The sequence below is a fragment of the Haliotis asinina genome, chromosome 9 (genome assembly GCF_037392515.1).
Source record: "Haliotis asinina isolate JCU_RB_2024 chromosome 9, JCU_Hal_asi_v2, whole genome shotgun sequence".
Taxonomy (NCBI): domain Eukaryota; kingdom Metazoa; phylum Mollusca; class Gastropoda; order Lepetellida; family Haliotidae; genus Haliotis; species Haliotis asinina.
In genome coordinates this window covers 50,458,479-50,475,732 of record NC_090288.1, presented here as the reverse complement: position 1 = coordinate 50,475,732, position 17,254 = coordinate 50,458,479, and the positions used below count along the sequence as shown (strand labels likewise).

At 40.4% G+C, this 17,254-nt stretch overlaps 1 pseudogene; it reads right to left on the bottom strand.

Moving 5' to 3' along the window:
- LOC137297309 (uncharacterized) overlaps positions 1-10,656 on the bottom strand; it is a 36,803-nt pseudogene extending 26,147 nt beyond the window's left edge.
- Positions 10,657-17,254: the final 6,598 nt, after the last annotated feature.

Below are 17,254 nucleotides of genomic sequence, written 5' to 3'. Positions count from 1 at the left end.
CATGTGCGAAATCGGAATCACATGGAACCACACAATCAGACATAATTAAGACACATTTATCACTTATTCATGACACATGATATATTGCTGCTTGTGAAAAAAACCAAATAAACAAAATTATAAGCGTACAATCGCGATTTAAAATTGCAATATTTTGTACTTGGGCTTACTTAATTGCCTGGAAACGAAGCCCTCGGGAGATCGAACCCAGTCATAGCAGTAGCTTCTGCACTCAAGTGTAACGACGGCTTCCGATTGGCTTGTTCATTTGCTGATACGCTGAGGGCTCATTGTGTGTACAGAAAGATGATCTGTTTGATGGGCACAAGAAAGTAAGATTCTTTATGAATAATAACTTCTTTTTTGTACTTGATGCGTCATTTCAGTATGAATCCATACACCAAAATCATATACACTAAAAGAAGTTGTTATTCATGAAGAATGTATATAGCGGTGTTGGGTTTTTGTAAACAGATGTTCTCTGAATGTGCGCTCGATCCAATTAAAAATCATTTCAGTAGAGATGGCAAACTACTGCGTGGTTGGAAACCGTCATTCGTCCAAATACAAAGCAGGACTTGAAACTGACAAGAGTTTACACCAGTTTCCGTCAGATCCAGTCATCCGAGAAAAATAGATGTAGTTTGTTTGCAACCGACAGACATAAAAACATGTCATGTGTACAAGTATCACACCTGTCTAATTACATAATGTGACAAAGACAGTACACGGGTGCAAGAGTCATAAATCAATTTATTTTCTTTATGTCGCATAGATTGATAGGTGTTAAGTTCAAATTGCATGTGGTCAATGATTGAAGCTGTGTACAGCATGTTGTCTTCAGCTTACAGGCAGGCAGACATTGAGCTTTCTCTGTGACAGAGACTGCTTACCACAATCAGCAAGTTTTTGTTACGTAACGAGTAGATTATTTACTTGTTTGTGTACACGACCAAGATTAGACTACTGCTCACGACCTCATACTCCGGGCACGCATACTGTTCTGAATCTCCGCGAACCTATCCACTGCGCATGCGTTATGTACATTCATCCCACCATGAAATCACAGTTGCCGCTCGGGGAAACCTCGATTTCGACATGCATCTGCCATAGTTTTGGGCTTAGGGTAACATAATAACAGACGTTTGATGTATTTCGGGGCTAGCAGGCCTAGAGTATAGTGTAAGATGTAATTTAAGAGCGCTATAATGTTACACAATACACAATACCATTGGAAATGTGGTTAAAGCAACACGTTCTATTTGGGACCATACCCTCCCAGCAAAGTACAGACTCCCGAACACCTTGAGTAACTGGACCCGCGGGATAGTGGTCTGGTGCGTTCATTTAGCAGTGAAATAATAATAATCATGTTTTGAATTTGTAAATGTTTACTTTGTACTCTATTTAGTATGACCCCTTAAGGTCCCGGGGTAGAATAGGATCGTCAGCAACCTGGCCTATGCTTGCCATAAAAGGCGAATATGCTCGTCGTAAGATCGCGATCGTCGGGATCGGGTGGTCAGGCTGACTGACTTGGTTGACTTGTGATCGATGCTCATGTTATTGATCACTGAATTGTCTGGTCCACACTCGGTTATTTACAGACCGTCGCCATATAGCTGGGATATGTGCTGAGTGCGGTGTAAAACTCAACTCACTCTCTCGCTCTGTTTAGTATACCTCCTTTAAGCATTGAAGGTGTTTGTGCTCTTTGAATCAGTGTGAAGTCACATTGCGAAAGATACCTTCTCGATGCAATATTGATGAAAATCGATGACATATCGGAGACAATTCAATCATTAGCTTACTTTGCTTGCTTCCAACACAGTAACTCTGTCACAAATTAACATACAGTGAAGTGTTGTCAGGTTCCTTCAAATGACTTTCTTCCGATGTTACTCACAGACAAACATACTACACAATTCTACCAATGATTATGATGAAATACATGGCATCACACAATGTCAAAAACGATGTTGTACTATAGAATGGTTGTATGGCGTCTCGTACATACTCTGAATCGCCATGGATAGCCAGCTATGCTGTCCTTTTGGTGTGTAAGATTCCTTCCTCACTGTCGAGAGTGGTGGTAAAAGTGTTCGATTTTCCACAATGTGTGAATCTCATGTCTTGTGACCCATGCTCAGTTATTGCTGAAATATTGCTTAAACAGGTAAACCAATACTCACGAATAGAAACGACAAACCCCTTTCCACAGTCAGATGACATCGGTGCCAAAAGCAGAAAGTACTGCAAAATGTAATATGGTGACTATTGTGCAGGTATGTGTTTCAACAGCATTACAGCTGCATGATGTTTTAACAATGACCCTGAACCAGACAATCCAGTGGTTGTCACAATGCGATGCGATGACATAGCGTCTGTTTATGAATAACTAACAGTGAATCACTAACTGGAATGGTGATTCGTAAAGGCGAGCCTATTCTGCCTCACCTCATGACACCCGTCATAAACAAATGGTAAGTCTAGTAATTAGTTCGCGTGACATATTTGGGGATCATATGCTACTAGTATAAGTCAAAATAGCGAATTGGCATTTTTTTTTTGTCGCTGATACGTCAGATTTGGAAATTTCTCCACATGTCTACCATAATCCTTCTTGAAGGTTTTACCGAGGCCATGCATGGTATAGACGTGATCAAACAACATCTGAACAAAGGTTACCGTGGCATCTCATTTTGAAACCCTGATAAAAAGATGACGCTTGATTGTACCTCAAAAGTTGTGAAATATGAACACATAAGGAATATTGCTCAAAGGGAACTTGACCATTGGAAAGTTAAAATCATCCCTTTTGAAAAACAGTCTAGTGGAGAGTTTGACTTATCTTACTGTCGCTGTCGTGGTTAGATATAATATCATTTTATACAGCTGTAAATCAAAGTAAAACAAATCTGAATCTGATTTCATTATTTGCACAGTTGTATGTGAACAAGAGCAACGCCTTACCACGTGAAATGCAAAACCGCTTTTGGTTGGGTGCGATGTAATCTGAACGTACGGTGATAGTTATCACGAACCAACCAATTATCAGGAAGCAAGATATTATTATTATTCATAAAAATGGGTTGGGCAGCAAGCTTTAAGGCTGATATTAACACCGCTCCCATACATTTAATACAAAACCAAATAAGGTAAATCATTTGGACTGTTATTGCTTTCCGTATCAGTAACTGCACATAATATTTGGAATGTATTATTGAAAATCTTGCGGATGGGCTGGCTATTATCCTCCTGGCATATTCATTCCAAGATAATAATTTTAAATTATTCATCACGTATAAAGAGACTCCTTCATCTGTAAGCAACGGTACTGTAGAAGCAAATGGGTTAGATAACGGAGAGCCGTGACATCAACCCATTATGACGTAACACTAAAATTGAAGAAAGAGAAGTAGCCCAGTAAGCAGAATACAAATTAGAGATACATCTGATATAATCATCATCATCATCATCATCATCATCATCATCCTGCAGGACAATTTTCTCAGCCCACACACCACCATAAGAACGCCCGATCACAACGGTGACTTAACACAGTATATTGCCAGCACAAACAGAGGTACGGCACCGTATTCCACCTTAAATCATTCTCGCATCGACCAGGAGTGAGAGCTTGTATTCATGCCCCTGTTTTGCATGCACGATATTGATAAGATTTGTAACAATCATGCCCCATATACTCTTTATTTTATCAAATACTGTTGTGGGCATACGGTAGCCTAGTGGTAAAAGCGTTCATTCTTCACGCCGAAAACCCGGGATCGATTCCATACGTGGGTACAATGTGTGACGCCCATTGTATTATCGCAAAAGGCGGCGTAAACAAAGGTCAAGCTGGTTTTGGCAACTACGTACAACCATCCTTTGTCAAGTCTGTTCTCCCAGTGATTGTTTTATCTTTAAGTTTTGGATTTTGTCTTATGAAATATAATAACCGCTTGATTTCACCCTAGTTGTCGCCCACGTTGTGGTCATTTTAGATCTGAGAGCGACATGTATCGCTTTATACTGATTAATACTATTCACTATGTCAGAGTCTTAACCGTAAGTGAAAGTGATAATGAAATAAATGATGTTGAATGATCGAGTTGAAAGAGTACTCTTATGGCGGAAGATAAAAAGGGAAGTTCTACTAACTGAGCTTTCAATGTTCATGTATGCAATTCAAGAAAAATGACATTCGATCTCAGCTACATTAATGTCATCGTGCCTGCAAACAAGAGACCGGCTATTCCAGCTCTATTGTGTTGGAAGCTGACGTATTTCCCCCAACGATCCTTTGTACTTGTGCCAGTGATCCGTCATCTCTTTTATATCAATATTCTACTCGCTCTCTAACTAAAGTAAAATGAAAGTGAACACTTATTTTGAGAGAGAGAGGTATGAGGCAGATGAGCGTAAACAACAGCCACAATGCATGAGCCCTGACACCTAATGGACACGGAGAATCCATTGTCAACTAATCCTAGATGTTCACGTCATTCAAAACGAAACCAGATGAAGTTCGTTTGCGTAGACAAGCTGATGTTCAACAGGACGCCTCATTAGATATCTGATGTCAGGGCGTCTGCTATTGCCCATGATGATATTGCCTTCGTATATTTCCAGAGGAACTCACTTGATGTTATGTTAAGGATTTTAGTAGAAAGTGGTCAAGTACCACAAATCTTCTAACTGTCGCTGTGGTTCGATGTTTTCTTTTAAAGTGTTCAGCTGTTAAGGAGTTTATGTTCATCTTAAACTGTTCCTATTTGATATTTCTGCTTTCAAAGAAAGAAAACAGTTACAATGAAATGTTGAACTTATCTGCCGTGTTGACCTTCATCTTTCCATTTTTTTACCTACATCAAATGGACATATTTTCTTCCCGTCAAATGTTTCATTTGAATTTAATTTTGCATTAATATTTGAATAAATGAAAACAAAACTGTTCTTCAGAGTTTGGTTTTTGTGTGCGTATGATTCAAACACAATAAGTCATGAAATTGGAGGTGATAAAAGTATTCCCTAACTAAGGTTATTTTGCCTTGTAATTTTTATGTGACTTAGGTGATTTTGCTTTGTACCACGCATAGAAATTATCATTTTCTTCACTTGCTGTTACATTTTGGGGATAAACAGATGGTCAGATACCAAAACTGCCTTTGCTTCAAGCATGGCTTAGGTTTAATAATGAATTTTGTAGAAAAACTGCAAGAGATTAGAAAACCCTACAACTGTACACGTGGTACCATGATCAGGCTGTTCCAGCGTTACAGGCAGACTGGTAGCACCCACGACAGGCCACAGACAGACCACATGTGACGACGCCACAGGAAGACCGCCATCTGCGTATTCTTCATCTGCGGAAACATGGGGTTAGGTCATGTCATTAGTCGACATACCATGCTACGACGTCCAAGTGCAGCAGGTATTAGAGTTCGACGTCCTGGATTGGCATTGACGTACGAAATCGTACATCGACATCGTACGAAACTGGCAGCGAGTGGTTTTTATTCGATTCGCCGTGTTCCTTAATGATAGGCGGGTGCGAGTATACCATCGCAGAGAAGAAACACAAACGCCGAACTGCGTCCAAGAAGTGCATCGTTTTGGAGGAGGCGGTGTGATGGTGTTGGATGTGATGGTGTGGGGTGGAGTGGAGTGGGGTGGGGAGGGGAGGAATGTGTGGGAATCAACGTACACAATTGGTCGTAATACGTGGAAACGTGAACGCTAAGAGATACAGAGATGACATTCTGCAGACCAGAGACTGAGACATTCCATGTTTGACCATTGCTGTATCTCTGAACAATGCTATTCCTACTCGTCTGTCCATTACATGACACGTTCTCTTAATGGGTTTCTCATAGACCCTGTTGGTGCATTGTCTCAAATGCTGGCTTCAATAAATATACTATAACTTTAAAACATATCATATGTTTTGCTTTGATTTTATCAATCTGTATTAACAATGTTCACTTTCTTTTGCCCGTCAGTTTAGCTGTAAATATATTTGTAATGTACTTCTTGTACTGCTTTTCGACTAGATGTTATGAGTGAGTGCGTATGCCAACAATATGGCGGCGTTTTGTAAATATATGAGTCAGGACCAGGCATTCCAATGGTCAATAACATGAGCATCGATCACCGCAATTGGGATACGATCACGTGTGTCAACCAAGTCAACAAGCCTGAGCACACGATCCCGTTTGTCGCCCCTTACGACAAGCATGGGTTACCAAAGATCAGTTCTAACTGTGATCTTCACTTACTGTCTCGTATAGATTGTGAAGAAACCGGCAAGAAAATATGGGAACACTTGTGCTTTCATGTGATCCCTTATTTTGTTTTCCCTCGGTATATCAAACACATTCCGAAGTGGTGATCATGAAGTCTGGTACGTACAGATATTTGTCGATGTTAATTTACTCCATTTCCATGGAAACAATTTGAACTTATTAAGGTATCTTTATAGAAGAACTGTGAGACACACGTATGTGTATTGACCAAGGGCTGCAGTGGTGTTGTTTGTTGTTTAGGAATGTTAGGAAGGTGACTTTGTTTCCTGTTTCCATAGAAACTAGTTCGACTTTGCTCTGTTCATAAAAGAGCACTTTAACATGTCAACTACTAAAACTAACAGGTATTCTTTCATGAAATTGTTCGCCCACAAATACCAGGTTGTCAAATGATGCCTTTTGCGACACGAGTTGTCAAAAAATCTTCAGATCTCTGAAGAATGTTGAGATGTCTTCCACTGCTATTAAATGAAGTATTAACTTATTCATCACATTAGATGGAATAATTGTTCTTGAATTCTTTTGCTCATAACAAATATTACTTCAGTCGTTTTAAGGATGAAACTTAATTCATAGAGTACTACAATGCATCTGATTGATTGCTCCCTAGAATTCCACCTTCATTATTAAATTTTGAAAATGTTAGCTGAACGCTGTTTTGAGTTGTACAATAACTATGGTGTGTCCTACACCATGTAGGTCTTGGAGAACACACTGAATGAAATGGAAGACTAGTACATAATTAAAATAAACAGCAATTTGGTTTGCCTTTTCCCTTGTAGTACTGAGAAATACTCTTCCCTGACATTCAATAGTCGGCACATTGCTGCTTTGAAACTCTGAGTGAGTGAATGAGTTTTACGCCGCACTCATTCATATTCCAGCACTCTGTAAATAATCGAGCCTGGACCAGGCAATCCAGTGATTAACAGCATGAGCATCGATCAGTGCAGTAATCAACATAAAGAAACATTGGATTGTTGCAACACCATTCAGAACTGATGTTGCAAGACGATCGTTGCAACGTTAGTCGTAAGTGAAATTGCAAGACGAATCTTGCTCTTGCTGAGCGAGGCCTTACTTTATCATGATGGAATATGGCACCCTGACCCTGAGTTTGCAAGAAAGGCGAGACAACTGGCTGCAACACGTGCTAAATGTAGCGGTGTGCCCTCAGGTGGCCATTTATCAGCACCAATGGAGTTTGTACTTCACTACAGATCCCATCCCCCATCGCACCCTACCACCACCGTAAGGTTGAACTTCCAGGACGTCGGTAGACATGCATTCTGCACTCATTACAGTATAGGCTGGAGCGACTTCATCGTCTGTGAGTAGAACTCGTTGCCAATTTCGTACTTGTCACCTGTAAACGTGCCGTGCCTACTGCAGACAGTCGACTTCGCCGATGTTGAGGGGTCGAGGCCATGCAACAGAAGGACTGGCAGGCCCGAAAGGCCCGAAATCCTGCTGCACGCAATCATCTCAACACTGCAGTCGACTGATACCATGACCCGGTGCCGTTTCCGCTGTCGACGTTGCTGTTACCAGACAGTTGCGCAGCTGAATCGTAGCGGTCTTCATCCGGTGTTGTGACACGTGGTCTTCAACTCCTGGTTCTGTCTTGGGTACAACCAGTCTGCCTGTAAAGCCTGGACACTGTCAGTAGTGTGCACCAGAACGTTCGGGCAATATGAGACTTGGTATTCTAATGGCTCTCTCTTTCTTCCTAGGTCAAATGTGGCATACTTGTTTTGTTTTTTCACTGCAGCATTCGACTACCCCTTTTAAAACCACATTTCTGCACGTGCATTCCATGGAAGATACGTTTTGAACGTATCCAGCCATGTCTATTATCGCTCAGATTTGGTTATCTCAAAAACGTTCAATTCATAACAATTTGAAAATGTTCTTTCTTTTGCCCGCTAGCTTACATTATTTCAATCACTGTAATCTGCTGTGTCCGTCCGTATAATCTTTGTTGGGTGATATTTCTAAAAAAAACTATAAAGGCAAACTTTTGGAATCATGAAGACGGGTTACATCCATAAAATATGCGTTTGTCCATAGACGCAAGAATATACTACTGAGACAATTCCCGAACCACCTTTGCGGGAAATGATATTTAGAATCGCATTTATAGCTGGCTTTATTTGAAATATTCCTAAGGGGCACCAGAGAGAGTCGTCGCTTTCCACAAATGTTGAATCACCATCGTATAACTTCAGACTGTGGAGTTCACAAATACCGTCGGTTTGTCTGAACGAAGCACTTGCGCAGGATAAAGAAAGACAGTGCTGGAGACACCATGCTTTGGACCGTTTTGTTGGTTTGTAACCCACAGTCAACATTAGTGTTTGTCAACCAATATCCACGTACAACTGTATACGACTCTTGACTAATTTCTGCTGATGCCATAGTCATTAGGTATAACAACTGCTGCAAAATAGATTCAGATATCATTTTAACAATTCCCGTGTCCCGTCGGATACTTGTGGTAACAGCAGGATTTCAGTCAGACAGGCAAATAGCAAGTGGGGTTCCTGAAATATGCAAAAGCATCATTGCCCCGTTAGCTCAAGTGTCCGTCGTAAGACTGAATACACTGTGTTGGTTACAGAAAGTGCATGTGGGTGTATTGATTCGTGAAATGCACACATCTAGGTTCAGGTTTTACTGGGGCCTCTAGAGTTCCAACATTGTACACACTTGTCACTTAATACGCTGAACACCGCTCATTGTAGAATCAATAGACATTGGTTAATAGAGTATGTGAAGCTAATCCAGTTGTCCAAACTATTCACTATGGAGTGTCCAACAATATCGGTGACTTCCTGAAATTCATATGACGTTACCAATCGCTGTTCTATGACATCTTTCTTCAGCCACAATTATGTGATTCTCAGTTTCAATCATACGTGCAGGAGTTTCCTATTCATCTGAAAGTGATTATAATATTTTGTTCAAAAGAATATTGACATCAGTGGCAAATGGTGGAGAAAGTAACGCCCATAGGAAACTTGGCAACTAAAATGGTATTTTTGAAAGACAGGTGTTTTTACCTTAACATAACCAATCCAAATCTAGTTCTCCAATCCCTGCTGAATACGAATCTTCTTAATGGCTCCAGTTGCTTTTATATGACACATGGTTCATGGTGCTAGGAGACACTGGATCTGTCACTATCTGAGCACGTGCCTCATTGTCAATATCTGGAATCTGTCACTTGCCAGTATGTCGTACAATGGCAATGGCTACTGAAACAGAATCGGATCCCTGTATTTACAATTTCAGATCCTTCACATTTAAGTTGCTTTGAATATACACTAATATGATCATTGTAGGAGTGATCACTCTCCAACGATATTGCACGCAATGAAGAAATCATGGTTCCCAGATGGAAGTTCAAGAAGTTCAGTGGACTATACTCCATGTTCAAAGGATCTTATTCACTTTGCCATAAGCACCATTCTTTAATCGTCTACAGTTCCCCATGTTGGTAAACCATGCTTATTGACAATCTTAAAATGTTAAAATGATGTTATTGGTTTTAACTTTGCATGCTAGTTTTAATTTTAACTGTGACAGTCTAGTTGTTTTAGTGTGCTTTGACGATAGGTTTATTACATTTACATAGTCTTTATAAACGTCAAATTTGTTCCCGTCAGGATGTGTGTGAAACATTGCCGATGTGACGTTAAATGTTCACGCACTCACTCACTCATTGCACAATAGGACATAGTGTGTGAATTACTTTCATAGGGACGTCGTTCTGGCATGCCGATAGCTTCTACTCACACGTTTCGTCATTCATTTGTTTACTTATTTTAACAATATTTAATCTTCACATCCATTCATTTAGCATCTCCCCGTGAAGGTCCGGGGTAAAATAGGCCGTCAGCAACCCACATAAAGCGACTATGCTTGTTTAAAGCGACTTACGGGATCGGGTGGTCAGGCTCGCTGACTTGACCGACACATGTCATCGGTTCCTAGTTTCGCAGATCGATGCTCATGCTGTTGATCACTGGATTGTCTTGTCCAGACTCTATTATTTACAGACCGCCGTTATATAGCTGGAATACTGCTGAGTGCAGCGTAAAACTAAACACACTCACTCGCTCTAAAACAAAACAGTAAAAAACCCAAACCCCATTGCCTGTGGAATGTTATTTTGTATCATGACTGTTTTGATTTTTGTTGGATGTTTAGCCCTGCACTAAATAATCAAGGAAGAAAGTGGTGGCTGTTTGTAAACAACATCTCCACACTAGGGATCATCATCATCGTCATCATCATCATCATCATCATCATCATCATCATCATCATCATCATGTATCATCATCATTTTTACCGCTTTAGACCATCGGTCGATAACTTACATAGGGATAATACGTGTACATAACAGTGCACAGGCAATACGAGTAATTTTTACACGACCCGTGAAGATCCGGGGTAGAATAGGTCTTCAGCAACCCATGCTTGGCACAAAAGGCGACCGTGCTTTTCGTAAGAAGCGACTAACGGGATCGGGTAGTCAGGTTCGCTGACTTGGTTGACACATGTCATCGGGTTCCATTTGTGCAGATCAATGCTCATGCTGATCACTGTGTTGTCTGGTCCAGACTCGATTATATACAGACCGCCGCCATAAAGCTGCATATTGTTGAGTGCGGCGTAAAACTAAATTCACCTACTCAGTTTTACACGATGTTCTAAGCATAAATGCATGATAAATATACCGAGCAGTGCTCTCTATATATCATCGTTCTAAACGGTCATTAACAGAATGAAACTATAAAATAATGTTTTTAAAGAACTTTTGGGGATATGATTAATGGGATGCCTCACGAAAGAGCATGAAATTCATCCATTTCTTTACAAAACTTTACATATTTATTCTGTACAGATATATAATGCCCTTCCCTTTTCAATTTCTTAAATATACGCCAGTATACGCATTAATTTTGGAATTTTCACAGCTGTTAAAGATCTTTCTGTTTCAAAAATTGTTTTGAAAGTATGAAAGGTAGAACATCCCAAAACTGCATACCAGACTGAGTCTGTTATTCCTTTGTGAAAATTGCGGCACCCTTATTCAGTTAGAAGCGATTAGAACATAAAACATTTCTTACAGCGTTTAGCCAGTTTGTTTTCACGGATTCATCATAGAGAAGAAGCATATTGAAGTTTAAAGATCACATGCAACCAAGAAATCAAACATAATTGAAATACAATTATCAGTTATTCATGAGATATAATATAAATTCCTGCTTGTAGAGAAATAAATAAACAAAATTATATGGGTACAATCGCGATTCAAAAGTGCAATATTTTGTACTTGGGCTTACTTCCCTCGAAACAAGCCTTCGGGAGACCGAACCCAGTCATAGCGGGTGGGGGTGCACTCAAGTGTAACGACGGCTTCCGATTGGCGTACAGAAAAATGATCTGTTTGATGAGCATTTTAGAAGTATGGCGAGTCACAAGAAAGTAGCATTCTTTATGGATAACAACTTCTTCTATTGTACTTGCTGCGTCGTTCTGCATGGATTCATATATTGTTGTCAGACAAACTCATATGCACTAGAAGAAGTTGTTATCCATAAAGAATGTATATAGAGATGTTGGGTTTTGTAGAATCTGATACAGAATTTCCGTTCGATTCAATCAAAAATCATTTCTGTAAAGATGGTGAAGTATTGCGCGACTGGAAACTGTCGTTCGTCCAAGTACAAAGCAGGACTTGAAACTGACAAGAGTTTGTACCAGTTTCCGTCAGATCCAGTCATCCGAGAATAATAGATGTACACGTAGTTTGTTTGCAACCCACAAACATTAAAAAACATGTCATGTGTACAAGTATCACACCTGCCTAATTACATAATGTCGCAGAGACAGGACTCGTGTGCACAAGTCATAAATCAATTTATTTTGTTTATAGCGTATAGCCTGATAGGTGTTAAGTTCAAATTGCGTGTGGTCAATGATTGAAGCTGTGTATTGCTTAATGTCGTTAGCAGAAAGGCAGGCAGACATATAGGTGTCAATAAACCTGACTTTCTCTGTGGCAGAGGCTGCTTACCACAATCAACAAGTTTTCTTTGTGTAACGAGTAGATTATTTACTTGTTTGTGTACACGACCTCATACTCCGGGCAGGCATACTGTTTCAATCTCCGCGAACCCATTCACTGCGCATGCGTTATAGGCGCAGCGCAGCACTGCTGTTGAAACCAGTTTTTCCCCCAGCGCTTGGGGAAATTTAGTGAATCGTTTGAACTCCGATTTCGCGGGGGTTTTTTTCATCGTGTTTTTTTCAACTTTGTAGGTTGAATTGGCATTTTTGATGATTTGTTTCTGCAAGTGCATACCGAAAGGTATCAGAATCTGCAAAGTTGTATTTTACGTTGCATGTGACCTTTAACGTATGAAAATGTGTAGAGTAACGGCTACTTCCAGGAAGAACGACAGGAATTAACTGTCTTGCTCTCTTGAGTTTCTTGTAAGCCAAAATATGGATTCTTTCAGTGTTGTCAAACTTAATATGACCCAAGATTTTACACTCATTACATAATGTAGGCGACATCTTGGTGTATAAAATTTGAAAAATACATCTGTGTTAAAACCATCTTTATATTTGACAGCTTGTAATATACACTGCACTCGTTAATGCTTTTTGTCATCCAAAGCTCGAAGTTGAGTAGTTGGTTTCCGTGACAACTGGGACGTAAGAATGACGCCAATGAATTTATATTGTTTTACAATTTATAACTGAATATCTTTATTGTTATCTTTGTAGCCTGTTGATCTCTTTTTTTAAACTGGTTTATATACAACGAACTTATAAACAAATTGGGCTGGGACGGGATACGCGGGACGGTTGGGTAATTAGTCTCAATACCCGGACCTGTCACCATTTCGTGACTAATAGTTTAAATAATTGAATATGTTATTCCTTCATGATTTAAAGGTTTACTGTTCTTGAACACTTATATAATTAGACATGATTACAGTCATCTGTTTTGAATATAATACATGGTTAAGATATTGAAAAACTCGGAATCTTAGCAGCCGAGCTGAAGAATTGACATTGAATTGCAATGAGTTCAAATTGATCACTGTCCTTCAAATGGAGATACCCCTAAACGCCAAAAGTAGCGCAGATACCTTGAGCTTCCACATAAGTCGTGTAACGCCATCTCATTGATTCCATTAGAGCCTGAAAGAATACATGTGGCTAGTGGTTCCACTCAAAGACCAATCTTTGTTTTACTGTGCAAGTGGGTGTCTACCTGCAGCAATCGGTTCCTACGTTCGATGTCGTCCCAGAATAAGTTCATTGTGAGCCATATCCCGGGAAAGAGACGGCCATGGAAGAACGTTAATGTTGTTCTTACCCAGATAGTCCATCGACACCCTTGCTTTGTGAGCGCTGTAAACATCGCTTGGCGTTGTTAACGTGTCAAGACTGGCCCCACATATGGCCATTGGCAGCGAATTCCAGCAGCACGAAGACGAAGCATATTCGCATCACTGCACACAGCTCCACTTTTCCCATGAACTAAGGTTGCTGTTACTGTTCCTGCTTGAGTTTGAGTTGGGTTCCTTAGGTGAGTGACTCGGATAAACCGCTCGTGTCCGACCATCAGCAAGGTCATGTACTGGTGGTGAAATGACAACCCAATTGTCAAGCTACAGCGGTTGCACAGATTGCTATATACGTGAAACGTTCCAGCGGTCATTCCCGCCTGCTTAGTCATCGCGTATGTGCCGTGTACACCTGCAGGTGCAAGTGGGCTGTTTTTTGTTACAAACCTTTGTAAAGGATACCTTAGAGTTAAATGGATGCTGTGCACCCAGAACCGTCGATGCACATGTTAAAATTAGGGCCTTCTGCACTGTGATTGTGTTTGTGTGAGTGTTTTGCATGGGCGTCAAACTGCATGACATCGTCTCCTCTGGGATCATTAGGTCACTTAACCATGAACGTTCCACACTCATGAGCCCTTACGTTTATGAGATTTCCAGTTTTCGAAACTATGTTTCTTTTGCTGTTCAATCTGCAGTATCTTTTGAGTATTATCCGTCCCTAAAGCCAGCTTGTCATTGTACTACTTTCTCATAGGCATTAACTCACAGAGTGAGTCTTTCACACATACTTCAGGTGACGAATTTTCCAAGCATACCAATAAGGGATATCCGCGGGTACTTATTCATTATCAGGTAGCACTTCACTTGGTGTATTTTTCATCGAGAGCCGTATTTGAATCTGGGTAGAATGTATTAATTTTTTAGGCGGACCTGGATTTGTGTCCACATCTCCAGTTATCGCAAGCAACGTAAACGTCAGTATAGCGAGTGACATATACCACCCAGTGTCCAGTTAACGAGGTTTCTGTGGGTGTTCCTTCTCACTATAGGAGAACATGTTCCACTTCTCGCGTTCCATGGTTCAGTATATCTAGTTATGGCGCTTCCATGGCGATAGACACCCTTATCAACAATAGGGAGTTAGTTTTCATACAAAGTTACTTTTCTCTCATTTCAGTTTCACCGTTAAAAACGAAAACGATTTCGTACGTGCCGCCATTGTTGAAACCACGTTACCAATCAGGAAATAGTACCTTCGTTCGAGGAAAGAGGAGTGTACAAGAGCCATAGAGCATGTTGATTTTACGCTGGTTTTAGAAATACCCTAGCAATATGATGGCAGAACCCGTGAATTAGAATTCCGGGTTAGAATTGATCTTCAGTAACTCATGAATGACGTAAGAGGCAACTACCGGGATCGAGTTGGTGACTTGGTTAACACACGTTCTCGTGTCCCAAATGCTTAGATCGATGCTCATGATGTTAATCACTGGATTGTCTGGTCCGGACTCCATGCTGCAGTATTGGTATGTGCGGTGTAAAACTGCACTCACTCACTATAGCTGTAGATGACACCAGCATTGGGTTTCGCACCTTGTATCAATGGTATCGAACCCAGGTCTTCTGCGTGACTTGCAAATGCTTCAACCACAAGGCTACCCCATCGCCCCTACAAAACACATACAGAAGTCAGTCAGTTGTTCACTTGCACAAGAAAAGAAATATACGATACAAGTCGAAACAAGAAGCAGTTTTGGTCACCGATGGTTCTAATTTTGGCGAAGCAGTGGTGGTAGCCTAGTGGCTGAGGTGTTGCCTGCCACATCAAAGATCCTGGTTGATTCCCCACATGGGTACATTATGTGAAGCCCATTTCTAGTGTCACTCGACGTGATATTGGAATACTGCTCCATGCAGAGTACAACTAAAGTCATTCACTCTAATTTTGGAAAAGGGGATCTCCATGGGTTGATGCGGTTCATTGTTACGTTTTTTAAGGCGCTGTGATAGACCCAATCGCGGACATGTAGTTCTTCATTCAGTAGAAGGAAAGGAGTAATTGAAAAGGACTTTTCATGGTCTTAGTTGCCCGTTTCTACTAGAATCGCCATGGCATCTCCGTACTCGAAATCTGAAAAGAAGCAAGGGTGGATGTTAACGGTTTACGTTTTGGGAAAAAACGTGATCTGTGCTCTAACTACATGTCCAAGACACGTGTGACATTGCGTGTTTACGGGCGTTGGATGGTTTAAGGGATATTCTTCGATCATATTTCAATGGAAGTCATATGATTAACGGGTTTTGTCACAAGTAAAAAGAATAGGAACTCCATGGGTGTCAATGCAGCTCAAACCAAATGTTTGTACAGGACTACATTGCCATAGGGACGGTACTTATGAACGCCTTTAGAATTGTAAACCAATAGTGAGTGTGTCCTGCAGTCTGATTGGTTATTTACCCTTGTCGAATAGTATTCGACATCCCTGAAGATGATGGCCTAATAACCGCACATGAATACACTGGCACTAATATGGCACTACTTTCGCTGCATGCATTTGCATAATGGAAGCTAATTTGTGTGGTCCTGATTTTTTTTTGGTTCCTTTGATGACATTTGTGGAGATGATGAATGTTTGGAGGAGTTCATGAATGATGAAAGTAAGCATTTCATTTGTTTACCTAACAGAAAGCTTATATGCTTTTTTAAAGTAATGACTGAAGTGACATAAAATCTAAGTCGAGCAAACACATTTATTCCAAAAATTACATACAAAGGACAGTTTTGATATGATAAATTCGACTAATTCACCAATAAATAAAGCTCAAAAGTTCTTACAATTTTTAGAGACAATATATTTCACTTGCGAATAGGTTTCGACGTTCTCTAAGAACCTGAATCCAATCAGGTTGGCAACTCGGCTAACGCTGTCAGAATATCTCATCCGTCTTCGACAAGGGAGCGTCCATCAGTACCGGCTGTCCAGAGTGACACCAGCTGTTGCTTTGCAGCGGTCAACAAATCATGATGGGTCTTTATCAAAAGCAACAAGCAGAGAGACAGTCTGGGGAGTTAAACTTCTTCGTGGTGCGTCCTTTTCACACTGTATAAACAAACAGGAAGAAATTGACAGGAGTTATCTCCCTGAGTACACTTGCGAAATGTCATTCACAAAATCTTTTTACCCATCATAAATAAATGAAGCATACACATAAACATTTTGCAAAGATCGAAAAACATGCGAATTGACATACATTTTAACGATACTGTACAAAACTCTACGGTAACATGGATAATAATCTACAGTATCTATTTTCCAACATATTTATTACCTCGTATTCTTACCTTCTCGTTATTCACAGTGGCTCGAAGAGAGAGGGTGTCCTTCCGACTTTGAGAATTTTAATGCTCAAGCACTGAATGCCTAGCTTCGTTCATTGTACGAGTGAGGAATGGTCATGGCGAACTCTATTCGAAGTCTACCTTCGTCTTGCGTCTTCACTTGCGAGCGACCATCAATCGCCATCTGCGTTCTTTTCCATTTGAACGTGATATCAATATTGTGAATGACAGAG